Source organism: Papaver somniferum, unplaced genomic scaffold, assembly GCF_003573695.1.
Source record: "Papaver somniferum cultivar HN1 unplaced genomic scaffold, ASM357369v1 unplaced-scaffold_10, whole genome shotgun sequence".
In the NCBI taxonomy this organism is placed as follows: Eukaryota; Viridiplantae; Streptophyta; class Magnoliopsida; order Ranunculales; family Papaveraceae; genus Papaver; species Papaver somniferum.
Window position 1 is genome coordinate 13,125,391 of NW_020618825.1, and position 7,907 is coordinate 13,133,297.

Here is a 7,907-nt window from a genome sequence, read left to right on the forward strand (position 1 = left end):
CACTACGATGTTATCGATGTTGTAACGACAACATAAAATTAATATTGTTCATCACTACTCACCAGCACTCACCGTCACTACTTCTTCCACCACAAACCAGGGGAGGAGCCAGGATTTTAAGGAAAGAGAGAGAAAAAACTCTTGGCAAGTTGGATACATGTGAAAAATGGACTTTGTATTCCATTTTATGATAAAAGAAAAAAAAATATATAATTTTGCTTGGCGCCGCCCTTAACCACCACTAATCTTTCGGCCTCCACCACTTCTACTACTGCATTGTCGCCAAAAATGTCTATTGATATTATTTATCAAAATTACTTATTAATAGAAATAAATATTTCAATTAATTAAGAAAATATTTATAATTAAAAAATGATTAGTCATTTATTATGAGCAATTAGTGAAACACTAATTAATAAAACACTTTATAATGAATAGATTATTTATTACGTGCAATTAGTGAAACACTAATTAATAAAACAATTATGATATTTAAGTTTTTTTTTTAATAGGAAAGAAAGAATATATAATTCAAGAAGATTCAAGTACAGTGAGTTTCTCTCTCACAAGAGAGACAAGCCACTATGGGAAATCACTTTCCCAACTGATTGCATTCGTACTACTACTTGCATCTTTTGCAAGAATATCTGCCACACTATTTATGGTCCTAGGCACATGACAAATCTCCCATTTATTAAAACATTTAAGCAACTCTAAGCAATCTCTAATAAAACAGTTATTAGTCCATTTAATGGACCCAATTTTTCCTAGTAAAGCATTAACAACATTCAAACTATCTCCTTGCAACTGCAGGTTTTCAATCTGCATTCTTTTTGCCAATTTAATTGCCTCCAACATTGCTACCGCTTCAGCTTGCTCCTCATCATCTGCTACTGCTGGAATGCTCCATGCTCCAAGAATTGTCCCTGTTTCATTAATAACAATCAGTCCAGTTCCCATATTCTTAGAATTCTCGTAAAAGGAAGCATCAAAATTGATTTTAACAAAAGTATTTGGAGGAGTTGTCCAAGGTTCAATTCTTCTAGGTATCGAGACCCTATTCTGCTGAAAATTAATCATTTATCTATTACTTTTCCAATCCTGCACATCTCTGTTAATTTGTCTAATAACAACCTCTACATTCAGGCTAATGTTATCAAACATAACTGCACATCTAGCTTTCCAGATGTGCCATAAGACAAAGCCTGCAGTTATTATAATTGCCTCAATGGAAATTCTGCTCCCACCATAGACATTTCTAAGCCAGTTCCTTATCTAGTCCTTTATTCTTAGACCATTGAAGCTATTAAGAAATTTGGGGTCGATAGAGTTCCAAACCTGATTAGAAATATGACAATCCAAAAGCAAGTGTTCCAACGTTTCTATAAAAGAATTACAAAAAACACATTGAGATTCAGTGTTGATTTATCTTTTCTATTAATTCCAACCAAGGTGGAACACTGATTAGAGGCCACTCTTATGACACAATAGGTCATGAGTTCGAACCTCCCCGTTATATTTTTTGAAAATCCATATCTTGACTTGAGTATTCATTTTTCATTCATAATATTGGAATTAATGCCGCGCGTGCGAGTTGTAGGGGGTGGTCAGGAAAACCACAACCCTTGATTTATCTTTGTCTGGACAAATCCTGACCACCACTAACACAGGCTAACTTAGCCTAGCTTTGTTTTGTACTAATGATTGAAAATATATAAGACAAAACTAACAAAAGTAACTTAAGATCTCATTACCATTATCATATATAATTTCTAATATTAACTCAAATACATTTAACCTTTACTAACGTTTCCTTTATTCAGTCATTAAATACTAGTAAACAAACTCATCTCCCATTAAATACTAGTAAAAAAACTCATCATTTCATTTAATAATGACATCTCTAGTTTTATCTAATATAATAGTGTCATAAAATTTATATAATAATACTTTAATTTAACAACTAATATCAATATCAGTGAAGAAGATAAAAAGAAAAACTATAAACTTAGCAGATATAGATGTTCCCTGTATCCAATCCTTTAGTGTACAGATTGCACACCTGCCACAAAAAAAATCGATGTGCCACTGCGAACCTGTGCATTTAGATCTCAATCCAAACCCCAATTCGAAAATAATCAAATAATTACGGTTTCCTCATCGGACTTCTCAGTTTCTAAGCCCTTTACTCCGCAACTAATAAGATGGGTTAAGAGAACTAAGGGAGAAATAATAAAGATTCATCACACTGGAAGGTTTGTGACGATAAGGCGGGAGAATCGATGAAAAAGCTGGCTACCACTAGGGATGTGCATAAAATCCGGAACCGCAGATTTCATTCGCAACCGTCCGTAAAATTGCGGATGAAAACCAATCCGCAAGAGTCTATGATCCGGACACGGGTGAATTTTCAAATCCGCAAGGTTTAGCGGTTTGGTTGCGGTTGGTTTTGTAAATCCGCGGATTCACGCGCACCGTAGGATAATATGGGATATTAATAAAATTAATAAGGATAAAGCCCGGAAAAACAAAGCTTATGAGTCTCCAACCGGTGCCATCACTGATTATAAAAAGAGAAGGGGTTTTTATTCATCAGTTATACATCTGAGAGAACTAATAAAGGAATGGCATCATCATCATCAACAACTCAATCAATAGTCTTCTGATTCACTGCTATGTTGCATTGCTGATTCAAAAGAGATGGTAAGTGTCAGATCTTTCTCTTTACAATCTCTATAATCCAATTCAACAATTGATTTCTTTGTAGATTTTGTTTGTTAGATCTCTGTCTTTGGCATTTCTTATGTTCTTCTCTTCAATTTTGGGTTTTTAGGTTTTTAGTTCGATCCGGCATTTTCGTATTAATTTCACTGAATTGTTTATGTTTTGGTTGATTGAAGGTAGTATACGCATGTATTGAAGATGGAGATCCACGAAATCAAGGCATCACTTGGATAAAGGGTGGTATATGCATGTATTGAAGATGGAGATCCACTTCTTTGATTTGGTGTTACTTTCTCTGTACTTTGTTTTTCATTATTATGCACGCAAGTTGTTTGATGAAATGACTAGCATAGCATGTCAAAAAATTCCCTCACCGGTTTTGGTTTTTTACTCTTTTTTTTTCTTTTTTTTTTACTAATTCCGCGGTTAATCCGCATCCGGTCCGTACCACCCGCTGATCCGCGGATGTGAAATTCGCGGGTGATTAGGCCGGTCACGGTTCAATTTTCCAAATCCGCAACTTTGACGGTGTGGTTGCGGGTGACCCCTAATCTGCAACCGTCCGTCCGTTGCACACCCCTAACTACCACTATAAACAGAAGCCAAGCATCGAGAAGAGGCGGGACAAACAAGGCCCACTTAGATAAGTAAGAAGGTAAACCACAAAGACTCAAAGAGAAAGACGATCACAAATCACTAAAGCCAAGGACGAGAATTTGATTCGTAATTTGTGGAATTGACCCCGATCAGTCGTATTTTTGCGGAGGGATGCTCAAACCTTTCACTAATAGGTAGGATATGGACGAGATTTTTGAAGTACAACGGATTGCAGATTCGGTGCGGATATGACCTTAAGAATCCGTTGGACATCCAGACCCGTTTGATTAAGGGAATTTATATAGATTTAAAAGTTATATGGATAGTTTTTAGACCCGTTAAATTCATAAGGTATTTGTTGAGGTGTGAGACTTTTATATTTATATATATATATATATATTGGATGTTAGGTTTTATAAGAAGTCATTTATGTTTGATTTATTCCTTTATTATAAATACTAAAACATATCCATTGGATTATCCATATCCAGTCAGTCCATCAGTGCATCCATTGGATGCAAATCCCTTAAATGTTAGATTGGATGCGGATACCAAATTTGAAATCCGTAATGAATTGGATTGGATGCGAATAAGGTAAAAATCGAGCCATACCGACCCATGCTAAAATCCGTAATGAATTGGATTGGATGTGAATAAGGTGAAAATCGGGCCATACCAACCCATGCTAATAGAAAATAGGTGCTCCACTAAAAAATACTCACGCATTGTTTTTGTTTATCGTGAAAAAAGAAAACATTATTAAGGATCGGCTCGACCAAGTCATCAAAATTGGTCTTGCATGAAATAAGCAAAGTATGAGGTGGGGAGTGATAAGCTGTGGAAAGTTCTCACATGCTATGTATTGAAGCCTTTTGGGAGAGACTTTTGCCGCAAAGGGACTTAAAAATTGGGAAATTCCAAGAAAAAAGAAAAACCATAATCCTCGTAAATTCTAATACAAGAAATTAAGACCAAAAAGGTAAAATATGACCAAAAAAAATATCGTCCAGGTCCCCAAAATGATGACGTACACGATTGCACGATGAGTACAATAAGAACAATTTTTAGAGTGCACTAATAGTGGGTTGGGTCAGTCAGTTGGACTCAATGTTACATAATCAACAGTCAACAGTACGTTTTCGAGGACTCTGGTAGGAGCGCCATCGCGGTCAGTCAATTGGATTCAATGTTACACAGTCAACGGTCAACATTACGCTTGGGGTAGGAAACTGGACTCAATGAATCCTCGTTTGACAAAAACCGTTGCAAAAAATCTACAGTGAAGAGTAAAAAAGATATAATACCGTTGTCAGAAGTCCAAAATATCGCTTTTAGAATCTTTTGAACCGGAACAACACGTGCCCAAAATATCATTTTTTTTTAAGTCCTTTCGCGGCCAACAACTCCTTTTGAGATAAAACCCCAACATGGTTAAAGTGGGATAATATTGGATTGGGCCTGAAGTAGGCAGTTTGGCCTGGTTAAATTGGGTCTAAAATGGGTTTCGTCGAGTGGTTATGAATGTCAAACCCTCATGGGTGTGGGCGCGCATGGTGAAGCTAAGTGGTGCCGAAACTTTAGCTCAGGTGGAGCAAGGAAAGCCATGATGGAGCAAGGAGCTCATGCTAGAGTTAGTTGTCTTCTCTAATTCAGCTGGACCATACTCAAAGTTACACATACGAGGTAGGCTGGGCTCAATGGCGTGTATGGACGATGATCGTATGAGTCGGCATGCTGCATATGCCTGGAATGATGCCAATTAAAATGGAGTTGCTAACATGCAAGTTACATGTTGCTTAACAAGTGATCGTGTGCTGATAGCGGGTGAGATGGCTCTGGATCTCGCCAAAGTGGAGATCGTTATGGTGGGTGAGATGGCTCTAGAACCGAAATGGACGACTGGAAACTGGTTAGATTGGGCTCAAAGTTGGCTGGATAGATCGTCCGTGTATCACGTTTGAGTCGCTACAGTTAGACTGTCCGTAGATCTTTTAAAAATCACGCTTGAGCTTCTGTCACCGTCCGTACAGTAAAGCACCCTTTTTTTATTCTAACCAGTAAACGACCACGACTAAAGCCGTTTTTCAAACTGTGGTATACAATATCGGAGTTTCTTCGGTTAAAGGAAAAGGTTCCTTGAAATTATCCGTGACACACAGCGAACGGAATCAGAAGTGGAAACATAAACCACATTATTGTTAACGGAATCCATATCAAATCCTTCAAAATGGCTATAGTAGTAAAGGATAAGAGATAAGATATAATCCGACAAATGTATATAGATCTCTGAAAATGAGTTACTACAAATATATATGTAGATACATATATCGCAGCTGCATGTGGAGTCTGATTGGGCTCAAAGTTGGCTGGATAGATCGTCCGTGTATCACGTTTGAGTCGCTACAGTTAGACTGTCCGTAGATCTTTTAAAAATCACGCTTGAGCTTCTGTCACCGTCCGTACAGTAAAGCACCCTTTTTTTATTCTAACCAGTAAACGACCACGACTAAAGCCGTTTTTCAAACTGTGGTATACAATATCGGAGTTTCTTCGGTTAAAGGAAAAGGTTCCTTGAAATTATCCGTGACACACAGCGAACGGAATCAGAAGTGGAAACATAAACCACATTATTGTTAACGGAATCCATATCAAATCCTTCAAAATGGCTATAGTAGTAAAGGATAAGAGATAAGATATAATCCGACAAATGTATATAGATCTCTGAAAATGAGTTACTACAAATATATATGTAGATACATATATCGCAGCTGCATGTGGAGTCTGACTTAACTGGGAGCTTTAAATTTCGTAACTCTTCAAGAAGACTCTCAGTGAGTAGCTATGCTGTCACTGAATTTGATTTTTGAATTTTCTGATATAACTGTAACTTAGAAATGAACTCTCAGTGACCACTTTAGTACGTACCTGAAATACTGTCAATAGTAGAACAGTTCATGAATCATGATCTGTATCGCTACATTTTTGGTTCAAAATGGGGTGTCCTTTGCGATTCAATGCATAATAGTGTGGTGGGCTTGTCCTTTGCGTTTTATTCCCCCTTTTCAGGGAAACAGCCAGTTAGAGGAAGGCGACCTTACGGGAGGAGGAGGCCCAGGAATTTATAGGTTTCACAGAGTCGTACGTTGACACTAAATCAATGAATCGTACACCAGAAGTCTTGAAAGTTTGCTCCAGCATTTTACATCAGCCTTCTAGTCTTCTATTTTGCTCTCCCATGGTTAGAAAATCGCTTTTTCACCTAATCCTTCACTTGATTTGGTAGTGACGAGCGTTTTTGATGCTCATACCATAATCCTTGCTCTAAATGAACAAGTAAAAATTATATGAGGTAAAATGTCTCAATTGTCACTTTGGACATAAAGCCCGTTTTCGGGTTGCGCTTTTCTTTTGTTTCGGATCCCCTACTGTATCCCGTCATGTTTTAGATGGTAATCACCCTCCAACTTCACCTGTGCGACGCTCACAAGGATGTGTCCATTCTCGTCTTATTTAAGCTAGTGGGTCTCAATTTTGATCTCCAACAGACATCAAACAAAAACTCTCCAATTTTCTTACAGGTGTGCATTCACAAGTTCGTTCTATTAACTGTTTGTGAACACATACATTTATATTCAGATGGTTTTGAGTTGGATACCTTTTACTATTATAAGAGCTTAATAGTCTGTTGATGTTGTGTGCGCCTTTTATGAGTTCTTCTTCTTCTTATAACGTTTTTACCTTTTCCGCTTATGTTTTCTTCTACACCAAGTATAGGAAATAATGAGTATTATATTAATTAACTAGTGTTTGTAATGACGACCTGGCGTAGTTGAGAACTAGGTACTGTATAAGGACCATCAGACTTACTTAGTAAAGGATTCTTTTTCTTCTATGCAGGTGCTGGAATATTTGATATTTAATTCCAATTATGATCGCTTATAATAGTTCTAATAATATTCCAATTATTCGTTCCAAAATGGCCATTTTGATGTAGGGTTATCCTGTAATGAGCTAACCGCATTCAACTGGCATGGGATAAATGGAATTGCAAGAAGCAAAATAGATGAGGGGACATAAGATATGGGAATTTAATGCTTTTCACCTTCCGCATTTATGCTTCGTAATTAATTTTGTGGACATCTAATTAATTTGGAAAGAAGACTACACTCTTTTGACCCATCATTTCTCAAATAGGAGTAATAATAACCGATGGAGTCCATTATAACATACCTTAAAAATGAATAGGTAGATGATATCAACCATGTACGCAATAAGTCAAATAGTAGCATGTAAGCACGTACAAGTAAGATAATATCAACAAATATTACCTCTTCTTTCTCTCTCCTCTCCCCTCCTCTCTTTAAGAAAAAACCTTAGCCTCCATTTATTTCTTGGCCAGATTTGGTCTTTTTTTCGGATCAGATGCGGGCAAGATTTTTCATTTTAATCGAATAAAAGTAGTTTTTTTTTTGTTTTTAATGTCATTTAACATATTTCTTCGCTATTTAGAGCGATTTTTCTTCGCCATTTGGGGCTAGTTTCTCTTCGCTTTGAGGGCGATTTATTCAAACCTTGATCGCTGGTTC

At 36.9% G+C, this 7,907-nt stretch overlaps 1 long non-coding RNA gene across 1 annotated transcript; it reads left to right on the forward strand.

The window, feature by feature from the left end:
- The first annotated feature begins 2,546 nt into the window (after positions 1–2,546).
- LOC113326613 lies at positions 2,547–3,114 on the forward strand. The gene is made up of 2 exons (XR_003348418.1): positions 2,547–2,703; positions 2,901–3,114. It is a non-coding gene; the product is annotated as an uncharacterized LOC113326613 (long non-coding RNA).
- The last annotated feature ends 4,793 nt before the right edge of the window (positions 3,115–7,907 follow it).